Source organism: Falco punctatus, assembly GCF_963210335.1.
Source record: "Falco punctatus genome assembly, chromosome: 10".
NCBI classification, from domain to species: Eukaryota; Metazoa; Chordata; class Aves; order Falconiformes; family Falconidae; genus Falco; species Falco punctatus.
The window spans coordinates 12,477,856-12,492,251 of NC_137590.1; the positions used below are offsets into that span (position 1 = coordinate 12,477,856).

At 39.1% G+C, this 14,396-nt stretch overlaps 1 long non-coding RNA gene across 1 annotated transcript in view; it reads left to right on the top strand.

The window, feature by feature from the left end:
• The window catches only part of LOC308070295, a 43,910-nt gene that overhangs the window by 17,049 nt on the left and 12,465 nt on the right, over nucleotides 1–14,396 (top strand). The window lies entirely within an intron of this gene.

Here is a 14,396-nt window from a genome sequence, read left to right on the forward strand (position 1 = left end):
CTCCACAGTGAGCAATATCAGGGTGTGTGTGTGTGCATTTAGCCATTTCTTCTTTTTTCCTACCCTTATCTCTAACTTTGACTTTTCTGGCACTCCAGTACATGTGATCCTGTCCCAACACTCTCCAATGTGCAACCTGTGGACAGCAAGGCATCTACTATCAAAGCAAACAGGTCCCCCACTTTGCGCTTTGATATTGTTTTTTCTGGCTACAAAGTTCCCGGTGGTTTGGGAGACAGGAGCACACATCCTGCACTCTGTGACTCACCTTCAGTCATGTCTGTGGTTCCAATAGCCTTTTAAGATGTTTCCTCAAAATATTTTTTTTAAAAAAACCTAATGATCATGAAGTGATTGAACACAGCAAATGTGTACAGATTCCCTGTCTTATGAAAGTACAATCTGGACAAAGAGAAAAGGCTGGATTTTTGTCCTTTGTACTTAGAACCAAATCCTGAGCCAGGAGAGGGATGTTGGGGAAATGGATTATCTCCCAGCTCCTCAGATCATCTGAAGAGACTATTCCTCTTTCAAACATACAGTTCTAGAGTTAATTATACCTTATTTCAGCTTCCTCTTCACCTTTTGGCATTGATGCAAAGTGGGAGGCAGAATTTACTACTGCTAGAGCTTATTAACATTACTGCTATTGCTCACACAGGGCAACAATGCAAATTGCGTGATGAGACTCTCATGTGATATAAACCAGCATCAGTTTAGTGAAGTCAATAAAGGTATGACAGTTTGCATCTGCAGAAGGGCTACTCCATTAGTCCATTTTATGATTGCAAGTTAATGAGCTTCAGAATCATAAACATAACTGCATCAATAATGTGAGCATCGGTGACAACCATCCATATCTAAGTGACACAGACCTCAGCCTGGGAGAAGAAAATACGTGCAGTCTTGTTAGGGCGTCAGCAGAAAGAAATCTTGGTATAACTGAAACTCTCCCTGCCAGCCCTGGAATTTGGCAAATCTAGTCACATCTGGCTTTTGCTTTTTTTCCCCCTGTATGTAGAATATTTAAGCTCATACTGGAAATTTGAACAGTGGAGTCTCTTAGGCAGCATTACAGATTTCATTTTCATGAATGACTGAAATTTTCGTTTGAAAGCAGTGGCTTGAAATGTATTTTGACTGGGAAAACATCGATCAGCCTTATTCACTGCAAGCCTGTCTTTGTCAGTGACCTAGGCTCATTTTAAGAAATCCTGGACTGTGCTTGCAACTCCTGTGATTTTACGTAGTTCTGAGCAGCATAACTTGGGGTGATTCATTTTTCCTCCTCTCTGGCCGAAATAATGCAACTTTCACAGAGCCCTCAGGGAGTTAGGCACCCAGTATTCCCTGAAACCCCCCAAACCCTTTCAGGCTCCTTTGAAAATCCTAGCCAAATTCAAAGTTGCTTCCAGGTGGAATACTCCAAACAAGTGAAATCAATGCCAGCACTTCTTACACTGACACACCTGCAGCTTATTTTCTCATAGGAGCTGCTCACTGCAAATAGCACAGAGAATGTAATTACACGTAACTTTTTCTATTATTTTTCTATTAAGGGATTCCTTAATGCAAAAAAAAAAAAATATCTCACTTTTTTTAATAACGAATGAACAGAGAGATGTCTAAGCATCAAGCGGGTTTTAATTAGAAATGTTACCTGTAAGTACATCTAAACAGTCAGTAGCAGCCATGGAACACTTCTAATTATAATCATCATTTTGTTTTTCTCTCAGGTAGCTTAGCTCATTAATTACTTTAAAAAAATCAAGTCTAGCATTCAATACTACTGTGAAATATAAAATTCAAATTAGACTGATATCGCTACCAAAATATTATGAGCTGATTTATATTAATGTTATTCCATACACACAAATATTGGTAAGTTATTGTCTATAAATAAATTGGATGTCATATGCCAAACCTTTTGATTCCTGAAATTCACCTATGCATACCAAGTCTGTATTTGTCTCTTCCAGAGACTTTTCTCAATTACTCTGTCTGGATTCCCATGTGTATCTATCAACTGTATGAAAACCCTTTTGCTGGGTGTGCCTGCCACGAAATAGAGAGTTTGGGTAACTGCGCTTCTCACAGAGTGCGCAACTGTGCTTCTGCACGCACCAGCCTGCGTGGTCCTGCTGGCCTGTAGATCCAAGGAGTGCAGGACTGCAGGCTATAGGCTGTTTCAAGACACATGAATACAAACCAGCCTCAACAGAGAAATCAGTTGACAGAAAGCAGCCTGGCCTTTGAGAGAGTGCACAGGACCAAATGGAGACATCAAAGTGATGAGAGCTAATGAAGAAAGTTCATTTTCTGAAGATGTGTGCTTTCTCTGATTTCCCTGTGTGGTTTACTGGACAAACCATAGCTATCTATAGCACACAGGAAAGCTGGAAGAACTGAGAAATATGGTTGTCTCAATGAATAGCCAGTTTATCACCACTTGGGACACGGTCCTTGAGCTGGCAGGGGCCTGAAGCTGAAGGAGCATCTCAATGGTTCCTTCTGGCCAACAGAGTCCATTGCAAATGAGGATTATTATTTTCAGTGGGCAAGAGGAGCAACACATTCTATAACCTTGGATTAGTCCCTGCATTTTTCTGTGTGTCAGTAGCTTGCCTTCTCCGCTGAAAAGGGAGCTTTGGTGTCTGGCGTGGGCTTATTCATTCCTCTGACAGCAGTGAGGGAGTCTCCACTCTGGTGCAACCAAGATGATTGACTTAGTCAATGCAAACAGTTTGGTGTTCGTTTTTGCTGTATTTGATCTGTACAGAGCAAAATACCTTCATGCATGTGGGCTTTCAATGCCACACTCATGAGAAATGGTGCACTAGGCTATTGATAGCGCTACAGTACTGCTCATGGCAGGAGGCATAGTCCAGCCATAGCAGCCTCTGCTTTTCAAAGCTGTGATGGAGTGTTTGTCAGAGTCAGTCAACAGTAAAAAAAAGTCCAGGTCAGGAATAAGACTGGCACTAAATTTAATCCTGGTTTAGTGGTATGGAGGGGATGAATGGCATGTTTTGCAATTGGTCCATGAAGCTTGGTATTAAGTATGTATATTTCTGGGGTTTCACCTGTTTTATAATTACTCCTGATTCCAGATGCAGTCTGTGGCAGGATACATTTTGTCAGTGCAGTAAGCTCAGGACATGACAAGCAGTACAGGATTCTTTCCCTTCCTTGAAACAATATCTTCACATGGACACTCTTTCATGGGGATGAACTTGAGTTTCCAAATTGTGCTGGCTAAAGGAGGACTGCTTTCAGCCTGCTAAAAATACAGCTCCTGCATATTTGCTTCACTTTGCTCCTTTATGTCCCAGTGACTTGAATGTGGTCACAATAGAAAACTGCTTTGAATAAGACCCTGACAAAACCACCGCTTTGAGAAAGATCCAAGCTGCTCACAAAGATATGCTGAAGAATGGGACTGCACAAAGCTTCCCACCACTTTCCTCATTCTTATCTCTGTCTGAGCCAGCATGCTGATGGAGGAGCCTTAGAACCCCTTTGCATCTGGTTGCTTTTGAGGATTTTGATACCTGTTGGGGATGTGAGGTGAGACTTTCCTTTCTTGGTGGTATCACAGAAGAACCTTTGTTGAGGATTTGATGTGAAGGAGTGATGCTAAGGAGACAAACCCTCCTTCTAAGGGAAAAGATGCGCTGTCTCTTCTTTTTGCTGTGCTATATTCAGTCCAGTCTTCATGTAAATGTGTTATCTGGATGTCTGTTCAATAAGCCTATTACCTATACAGAAACATCTCTGCTTTCAAGTTAGATATTTCCAGAAAGCAGTGCTCCTTCTGGCACTTTACTCAAGTTCACTTAGTTCCATAAAGAAAACTAACCACGAAAAGTCATTCTACTTCAAGTGACTGCATTGGAATAATTTTGTGCTAGTTTTTCTTAAAGGAGAAAGGAATTCACCACCCTCATCCTAGCTTTAGATACGCAGCCTTTTCTCCGGCTTTGTAAATGTTTACCTACTCATTTGTTCAACAACAGCTTATTTTCGCACTGTAAACAAAGACCTTGTGTTTAACAGCATTAATTTGACAGCGTACAGTGTCAGCAACATCCCACTAATACGTCGTGGTACTTGTTAAAAGGTGTATTGAGCAGCAAAGCTGTATTAAGCTTAATAAGAAAGATGCAGCAGCATTGAATCACTGGGTGGATGCAGGTCAGAATCGCTTGACTCAGAGTCCTCTGAATCTGTTTGCAAACCTCAGCAGATTGTAAACAGGTGATGTGCTGAGTAGATTTGAGCACCGGAGTGTCTACAAGGAGCCCTTGGCTCTTTGGGATTTCTGCTGATTTATAAGCAATGGGACAACTGGAAAACTCTGTTCTCCTAAGTACAAAACCAATGTACCAATTTGGTTAGGTTTACCTGAAAAAATGCTTACATAGAATGCCTCAAAGATGCCTGTATTTTGTAAGTTGAGCTTATTGCTCTGCAATTTAAGTCTTAAACTAAGTCACTGTGCTATCAGAAACCTCTGAACCCACGATTTACTTATTGCTGTCAAACTCAGCTGGCATCTATGTTTCTTGGAAATCCAGAAGAATTTATGTGGGAGATGGAGTGCTTGCTTTTGAATAAACCAGGATAAGAATTACAACTAAGGCTGAAATTTAAAGAGAAATGACAACTCAGGCTTGGAGCAAGAATGTTCTGAGCTATTTTCTGGTTTTGAGTGCTTGAAATAAGTATGATATTACAGAGGGAAAGTTATTATTGTTAGCTTCTTCCAATTCAGTATATGTAATAGATATGTCATGGAGGAGATAAACTGTATTTAATTTTATTTCATAGTTCTGGTTGTGTGTTGCTATCTTTGTAGGGGCTGGGTGGGCGGCAGACTGAGGGCTGTTTCTCAAGTCCCTTAGACTTTAAAAATGTCAGAAACTGTTACATGCTGTATACTATGTACAATTTTTTTCTCTCTGTGATCCAGAAATGATTATGTTGTGAACTGCTGAAGGCTTAAGAGCTTCAGAATAAGTGGAGGTAGTTTAAGAAATATGAAGAAGTACTGAAGTATGTTGTGTCTTAGAGGATTTTATATTGGATTTTATTTGCAACCATGATGTTGAAATTTCTGCCATTCATTTGCAAATTATATACCTAGTAAGGAGCTGGATTGCACCTGAAGAAGTGAAACGTTGCTCACTTTCTCCTCTCCTACTCAGGACCATGCGTCATATAGCAGTGGTTAAAGAAACAGCTGCTAAAGCTGGCATCTTACGCCAGCGAGAGGCAGCTTTTCTGCACTAGTGTCTGGTGTGTTTGCACATCACTGCATGCCTATTGGAAGGCATCAGAGCAGCACAGCTGTCTTAGAACTGCAGCCAAAAGCTAAGGGGACTGCTTCAAGTGTTTAGATGTCTGTGATTTAGTAATCAGAAGAACAGGGATCTATATCTGGTTTTGCTGCCAACACAAAGTTTCAACAGCTCGAAGTTCATCAATAGATGAAATATCTTTTCATGTTAATAAAAGTTTTGTGATAAATGCTAGTGCATTGAGGTTTTTACCTCAAAATGTCTTTATTGACAACTCAAAAGTCTGAAAGGCTATAGGGTTTTATTATAAATATTAATCTGTTTATATGCCAGTGGGACTTAGCACTGACCCAGCATATGTCATTCTTCGTTTTACATTCAGCAAGAATGTATGCTGTCAGAAGACATTTATACAGAACATGTTCTGTCCTGGTACTGGCCAGCTCACTTTAGCTTTAATCGTGTATGAGTTTTGCTGGACAAAAACTGCAGGACTGAACTGACTTTGAATTGTCATTTCCCCTGAATTGCTCAACCCTCCCTCCCCACCCCTGAAATACACCTAAATGATTAAAATGACTGCCTAGACACAGCTGTTAATAAAATGTTAATGAAATCAGATTAAATCAGACCCATTATAGTTTAAACATTAATATTTCCCTATTGGAACTCTGGTACAAAGCTGTGGATGCCAGATGTCCTCCAGGGAGGGGCTGTGGTAGAGCTGGAGCCTACACACGGGTGGAAGCCAACCTATGAGAGGATGTGTGAGGTCTGTTAATGTTTGTCTCTAGTTCGCTCTCTGCTGATGTCTTCATGCTGGAAAGAGTTGATACAGGTAAAAACCCCAAACATCACGGTGTATTCTGGAACAGAAGGTTGAATCGTTGTGTTAGTGTGTCAATTATGAATGTTTTGTAACACAAGTTTATCTAACAGGACATTATCAAAGATATTTGGCGCTTTAGCCATGAATGAGAACACACATTTGAATTGTTAGCACTGCTTATGGGACATGTAATGTTTCTGCAGTCCTGCTCAGTCATTTCTACCATTTGTTTTGTTCTGTTGCTGGACTGATAGCAGGGAAATTTGCATAAGTTGTTTTCCCATTACTGTATTGACATTTTACCTTTTCTGGCTTAAAACTGAGCCCAGACTGTGACTATAATTTCTGACCTGCCGGAAGGGAACATTACTGCCTGTATTCACCTGTGGACATCACTTGGCATTTTAGGCATGTGGCAGTAGAACCAGAGCTGCCCGGTGAATGCATCTCCATGGGGCTGGGTGCGAGGGCAGGTCACTCTCCTACTGTCTCATCGTACGGGTGTCCCAGTATGGTGAGGCTCTGGGAGGAGAAGATTAATCAGGGTTTCCTCCTGGTGAGGATCATTGCCCCTCCTTTCTCTCCATGGGGGAGGACACATGGGAAGCAATGCCAGTGATATAGTCGTGGATGACCTTACTTTGGGGATTTTTGTGGGATGGTCTTAGCACTCTTAGAGATGGCTATTACTGAATCACAGCTGTCTGGAATTTGTATTTCAGCTCCTTAAAATGCACTAATCCCTCACTGGAGTATCAGATATACTAACCTTCAGTTATTTATATGCCAGTAACCCATCCCCTCTTAGTCACTGTTTTTCCATACGGCACATATCCATTTCATTCAACCTGACTACCTAGGACAAGCAGTGTGTCCACTTTATCATTTTTATTGCTCTCTTCAGTAGAATCTCTAGTTTATCAATGTACCTTCTACAGAGGAGAGCCCTAAAATATATATACTATATCAACCTTGAGCTGAGTTTGTGTAACTGGGAATTAATCACCTGCATGGTCTAATCCACGCCCTTTAGGTGCTGAATACCTTCTGCTAGGTGCTAATGCTCCCAATTTCTACCTAGTTGCTACAAGTAAAAAGTTCTCAACTCACAAAATTTAGTTTCCTGTGCCTAGAATTAAAATATCTTATACTTTCTAGATGGAAGGATTGTGCTGCTCACCCGTTTTCGACATTTCTGTTGGGAGTGTCCTCCCATTACAATACTTCCCTCTGCTTTTTTTCTTCTGGTTGACATTTTTTATTTTTATCTTTGTTTGTAGAATATTGTTTCATTATTTTTTTCTGTTCCTGGAAAGAAACTGCCTCAACCAGAAATTGCCCTTGATTTCCGCCTACAATTTAAAATGTATTTCCTGTAAGGTTACTATCTATTCTGTGTTTTAAGTGTGGCAACTTCTAGAGCCTACCAATTATTCTCCATAGATAAGCCCTAATTTGACTGGGACAATAGTGAATAAGATAGTGCACCATGAATATGGTTATTGCTTTCATCAGCTGTGTTATCTAACAAAGCAGACAGAAACATGTCAGACACTGTATGTACTAAGGACTGGGAAAGATAAATAGAGTGTGATTCACCACAACCAGATGACACATGTTAGCCCAACAAAAAGCAAAAAGCCTTAACCTCCTTCTGCCCGAGATAAGCAAAAAAAATAGTCCTTAGCTGCGTGTGACCAGAGCAAGAGTTTGTCTGTTATTTACCAGCATTATGTGTATTCTATATATATATTTTATATATATGTGTGTGTGTATTTATATATAAAAGCACCTGCTTTTATGGGTGTTTTGCCATTTCATGAGAGAGATGTCCTCTGTCTTCCAAACTTGTAGCAGCAATTCAATATGGATCCGTTTTTGGGTTTTTTTTAAAGAAAGAAGAGGCTTAAAGTTCTGTCCCATAGGTCCAGATAAAACACCTATGCATATGCATAGTACACAACACTCCATGTATACAACCTGTGCATGTAGTAAGTTGATGCACAGTGAGGGTGAATGGCAGTCACTCCAGCTTTCACGTTCAGAGAATACACAACTGGAAACCAGGATTCTGCATATACAATTTCCACAACATGCATTTACCCCCCAAAAAAATTAGTTGCAGTGACCTAGAAAGGAGGAGGAAAGGAGACATGGCATCAGGTGAAAAAAAAGCTTTTTAAAAGAAAGCTTAGAGCTGTAGTACTGACTTTACAACATTGCATCAATACATGATCTCTCCTAAGGCACTACAATGATATGTAATATCACAGCAACATATAGCGGTGAGTCTGGTAACCTTTGCAACTGACTTTGGTCATGAAGTGACTGGCTACCTGGCAGAGTTGGGGCTCAGTGAATTGATTAATTCATTTCTAGGAAGGTTATGGCTTGATTTCTTTAATCCTTTCTTTCAGTTTGTAGGGGAAATACCAGATTATGTTCTGACCCAACCATGAGAATACTCCTTTTAGGTTAGACCCTTACAAGGCTGTTCCACTTGTTACTAAATAAGATGACTGGGAAACAAAGTAGTATGTTGTAAATTGACTCTGATTCTTTGACATGGGAATATTATCAGGGAATGATTCGTAGCATTAGATATTGCCCTCCTCTTGCAAAACATCTTCTCCGTTACACTGGTTTGGTTTGGGGTTTTTTTTGGTTTTGTTTTTTGGTTTTTTTTTTTCAATTGTCGCATTAATGTGAGTTGTGAGCAGAGTTCCAGAGGCAATCTATTGCATACAGGAGTTGTTATAGAACATTAAGTCTATCTCATAATTAAATGCTCTATCTATTTTCTTGTAAACAATAAGACCATAAAAGAGGTAATAGAAAAAAATGATGTCCCGAGCGTAATGGTTTATACAAAATATGGCCAGAAGATCACAGCGTTACAGCATGCTGGAAGTGCCAAGTCCTTTGGCTTTGTCCTTAACCCAGTAGAGGGATGTTAGTATCATCCATGGGCTTTTGAACACAACAGATCGTCTCTTCATGGAGTTTGAGCATGCATGGCAAGGATTCCCCAGCTAATGAAAGAAAGAATACATTTCTCCAGATACAAAAGTACTTTAAAAAGGGAGTTTTGTAATCAATTTAAAAGCTAGACCTGAATTAGTATTAGATTTTCCTTATGTTTAATTAAGTCTAATTAAACAATGCAGACATCTTCCTGTCACCTGTGGTGTGATTATGTTAAATATTTAATGCTTGTGAAAGATTAGACTGCACATCCAATCTATATCTAGCAATCTGTTCTCTCTCTGGAGTATTTTTTATTTAGTTCTGCTTTTGTATAATGAGTTGCATTTCAAAGGAAATTGTTAAATACTTTGGTGGGAAGGGGGACATGTCATGCTGTACTGTTTGGAGAGGAGAATATTGCTAACTAGGCATGCAACGTGTAGGCTGTAGTGCACTGCCAAGATGGTGTAGCAGAGAGGGTTTACTCTGCCTTTCTGCAAGGAGAAGAAAACAAAATCAAACCTTTCCATTTGTTTTAGGAGCTTCAGTATACCCCTCTTCCACAGCATAGCCAAATGATTAAGGACTTTGAAAATCAGAACACAGGGTTCACATTGAAAATATCCCTTGCAGCATGCACACATTTCAAGGTTGCACATTTCTTAGACTTGTTTTCCCAAGGGGCTGTCAACTGTGTAATAGAAAAATGTATTTGTACATCTTTCCCCTTCTGAGCCCCCCTTCTCCTTCCTTATCTTTGTGCTGCCTCTGAAACACAAGGATGCATTTGTATATATCTGGTCACCTCTTGGGATGAACCCCTTTAAAGGGGAGGCCAAGGATTTGTTTCTGGGAGCAATTGCTCTAAAAGATGGGTGTTTGCATCTGGTCCTAACAATCATCTCTAACAAAACCAGTGGAAAAAAAAAAATCAGCTATTCATAAAAAATGGGTTAAATATATTCTTATTCATAGTATAAAAAGCACATAAAAATACTTCTCTGGCAGTTTATTTGCATTAGCCATTATTTGCATCTAAGGACAAAAGACAAATTCACATAATTATTTTTCAATTGGTTGGGTCTGTGTCTGTGTAATCATTTTTTCACAGCGTATGAAGCCCTTTCTCAATAGACCATAACAGTAATAGCTATTTCTTATTTACAACTCCAGGAGAAGATCCAGCAACCAGATTTTATTATGCAGAGTGAACTTTTCAAAATTAAATTAGCAGAGCTAACGTGGTAGCCCATAGTAAACTAATTAGTTGTTAGACCGTTGGCAGAGATAGTATCAACTCTTTCAGGCTTCCTAACAAACACCCTTAAAAATTACAAGCAAAGGTTTTCTATTGCATTTTAGTTAAGCATGACAATATGCATGCTCCTTAGTCAAAATGAGAAGGTAATGTCAAAATGAGAAGGTAATGTCATAAGCAGCAGCTAAGGGGCATAGAAAATAGCCCCCAAAAACATGCTGATCAAAAGCAAAGCCCAGTCAGATGGATGAGAGGTTTTATTTACAGTTTGAGTAGCTTGAACATTGGTAGCTTTATGATCTCTAGATAAGCCCACACGCTTTGATCTACAAAAACAGTGTAATGTTCAAGGGGGCTTTATGAAACGGTGCTCAGTAGGGTAAGCGGAGGCAAACAGTAATACTCAAACAAATGAACACACCCACTGATCTGGTGCTGGGGGGGGCTATGACTCGAATTATGTCTTCCTGGCACCTGTTGGGAGGCTAGATCATGTATATTCAACAGCCTAACTGGCTTTTCAGAAGTAACTTTGCACTTATGTAAAATTAATAGGGTATTCATTATGAAATCCATGCAGCATCTTATTAAAAGTGCTCTGTCATTGAAAGTAGAAGGTGGAGGCTTTTTAAACTGGGGTTTTGTTGCCCTCTAGTGAATGAGGTCAGCATTATGCATGTGAAATTATTTTGATCACTGCATAATTAATGTGTTTTGAATTGGTACAAAAGTGCAACCAAATTGCATCCTGTTCCCACTTGAATTAGTTAACCTGCAGATACTGTTTCTTAGAATGTGTTGCTTCCTTGCTTGAGCTTTGGTGGTGTTTTTTTTTCTTCTTGCTATGAGAATGCATGATTGTGTGGATATCATAATAAGGCAAGGTAGCCAGAGACAAGGAATAAATCAACTAAATGGATCTGCAGCACAGTAGCTTTAATACATTGGTATATACTTAATATGTCTCCTGAAAAGAATGTCTAATTATACTGTCATGGCACAAAATGCATTTTCAATAGTGATAAATTATGCCATCATTTACTTTCTGAGAACATGCTGAGATTTATGAAAGATTACTGCAAAATTATCATGCCATGATAAAAAAAAGTCAAATGCAGTTATCATTGGCATCAGGAAAGAAAGAGAGGGGGAAAAAATCCCTTTCAATAGTGAAAAGGTTAGTAGAATTGATAAAAAGTTACGCAGTATGAAAATATGCTACTATGGAATTAAATTCAGCTTTACATTGTGGTCTTACTGTTACCGGCTAGAGTATATTTTTGGGGCTTGGATGAGGTTTTCCCAATCCTATCTATAGTTGGAAGCCACAGGACCTAATTCTTCAATGACTAGAACCTGACATTTTTACTTATCTGGTATAAAACGAGTGTGAAGTGTTATCAAGGCCCAGAACAGCACGTTAGAAAATACGAACTTATTCTTAGTGGCCTTTACTCCAAACAGTCACCAACTCAGCATGGACTGACCAAGAGTGCACACATAGAGGCTGTTGTTACTGAACATACATTTTTCACATGGGACTTGAAATCCGTATTCTAAAAGTTTTCCAGGTTTTTTTACCTTTATTCCTCACTTAATTTTTAAAGAAATCCACAGAATTTATGTCATTTTGTGCCAAACTATACTGCCACCGCCATAGCCTGCATTACACCTTCCAACCAGTGTATGTGGAATCACCCCTACCCACAGGCTCAGCAGTGGGGCATCGTGAACCTTATCTGCTCCACCAGCTCCTTCGCTTTTAGAAAAAGGAGCAACACTTCCATGCAGTGTGTACTCCCTTGTGCTTTTTTCTGCATCACATACAGACCAAAAATAAGGAAATTCTTTTCTTCCCTCCACACATCCTTCTACCAATTCCTTTTTGAGCTGATGCTTCCCTCACTCGAAGGTATCTATTATGGACTTGATTCAGATCCTGGGTTTTTTAATAGGATTTTTCTCCTTTTTATTTTAATGGATTGGGAGTAAGATTTATATTTTCCTGGTAAGGGCACCGCAGTCCTGTATATGATTAGAGAATACAGAGTTAAAACAACAGCTATTAAGGATGAAGGCGGCCCACAGTGGTGTGGGGCTGGGTAACCCGGTGAGATCAATCAGGGGTTTGGGCAAGGTTCAGAGAACAACAGCCAAGTCCTTCATTGACTGCCCTGGGAGAAAAACACAACTTAGAAGCAAGGAGATAAATAAAATGTTATGGTGTCTGCTGCACTCCATGAAAAACAGAGACAGGTAAAGATGAATATTCTCCAAACAGAAAGGACAAAGTTAAGGGGGAAAGTGTTGCTTTCCGAGGCACTGAGGTGTATACAAAACAGAGGCACAAATTCTGAATTTTCCACACAGACCAAGCTTTGCTGTCAGTCTGGTGAAAGTGGTGTGGACTCCCCAAGTTGTGCCCAGTTCTCTCTGCAAAACAAAGGTGATCTGACCTATAAACTTTTACAAAAATTTTACATGAACACATAATTTGGGGTTCTGTTGAGACATCTATAAAAACATCCCATCTAATTTTTTGAGAGTGCATGAAGGGGTCCTAGTTTTAATATAGCTTGGGATTTTTTTACTTGCTGAGTGCTTAGACTACTCCTGACAGACTGGATGGGGATGGGGTAATTGGGAGAAACGAGACATTGGATCATAATTCTTATTTGGAATAAGTCAAATATACTTAGCACCATGCAGCACTGCCCAAGCAGTCTCACTGGATTAAAAAGGCCTTCCCAATAAAACGAGATATTACTTATTCGGTTTGGTTTTTTTTAAATGACAATATCTGGCACAAGTAAGTAATCCATTTACAAACAATAAGACTTCTCTTAAACAAATAAAATACAAATATAACTCCTAAGCATATGAGATGCTTGTTAAATGTCCCAAAGCTAATGCAAACAGCAAGGCAACCTGTCTTTCAGTAAAGAGTTGCCTTCATTGGCTGCTGCTGTACGAGAGATTTCCAGCAAATCCTCTGTGGTCCCATTCTAATTTTCTACCTATTGGCTGTTTTTATTTGCTCAGCTATTCCCTGTAACAGCATTTTCAGCACTGTCACATGATAATAGCAGTTACAGTAATATATGGTATACAGTTCATAGCCAATAATGTCACTACCGTTGTTTGTTCTGCAGCATATGTGATCTAAAACCAGAAATGTGAAAATCAAAATGTTTATATTATTGACTGAGATGTTAGAACATGGGAACAGATTCTGATCTTCGCTGCACTAATGTGGGTGTGAGGTGACAGTATTGACTTTGGTGCAATTCAATGACATTTTGTTAAGCATAACTGAGTTTAGTTCAGGCACATTTTATTGGCTTTGCTTGATGTATGCAGTATAGCCTCATAACCTGTAGCACCTAGCACTGCATTGCCTTTCAACCTTTTAACTCTATTTTAGCTTCTATAAGACATTTTCTTTTATGAACAGACGTGATTGGCAGTTGTTTTCATTAGTCTAAGTTAGCAAACAGAAACTGATCTCGTTCCAGGCAAATTCCTAATTTTTTTGGAAAGTTTTCCCCTCTAGTCATTAGCAAGTACTCTTGGTCATAATAAAATTAACAGCTTTGGTATATTTTATAAAGACATTTATATTCATCTTCTTGCTTTACACTTGTTCCCTAACATTTTTTCTCACATGGTGAAATTTTTGTAAATATTGCTGGCTTCCTGTCTGAATCTACATACTCTCTGGAAAATGTTATAAATAGAGAGGATGCCATTGGAAAGTACTATTTGCTGTTTGTGAAATGTAACATTATGCTTATGCTTAAATTAAAAAATATTATTGTAAATATTAAAGTGAAGGTTGAAACTATTTCCTAAATACGTGGCAACTACTTCAGGGGATTGTTGTAACAAAATGGCAGGAAAAACAGATCTACATTTGGGATTTTTTTGCTTTCCTTTCTCTGTTTATTAAATATAGAGGTGATAATTGCTTTGTTTTGTTCACAGCTAGCGCTAGATGGTAAGTTTTCTTTTCATTAGACATGTAGACTGCTGACATAATTGC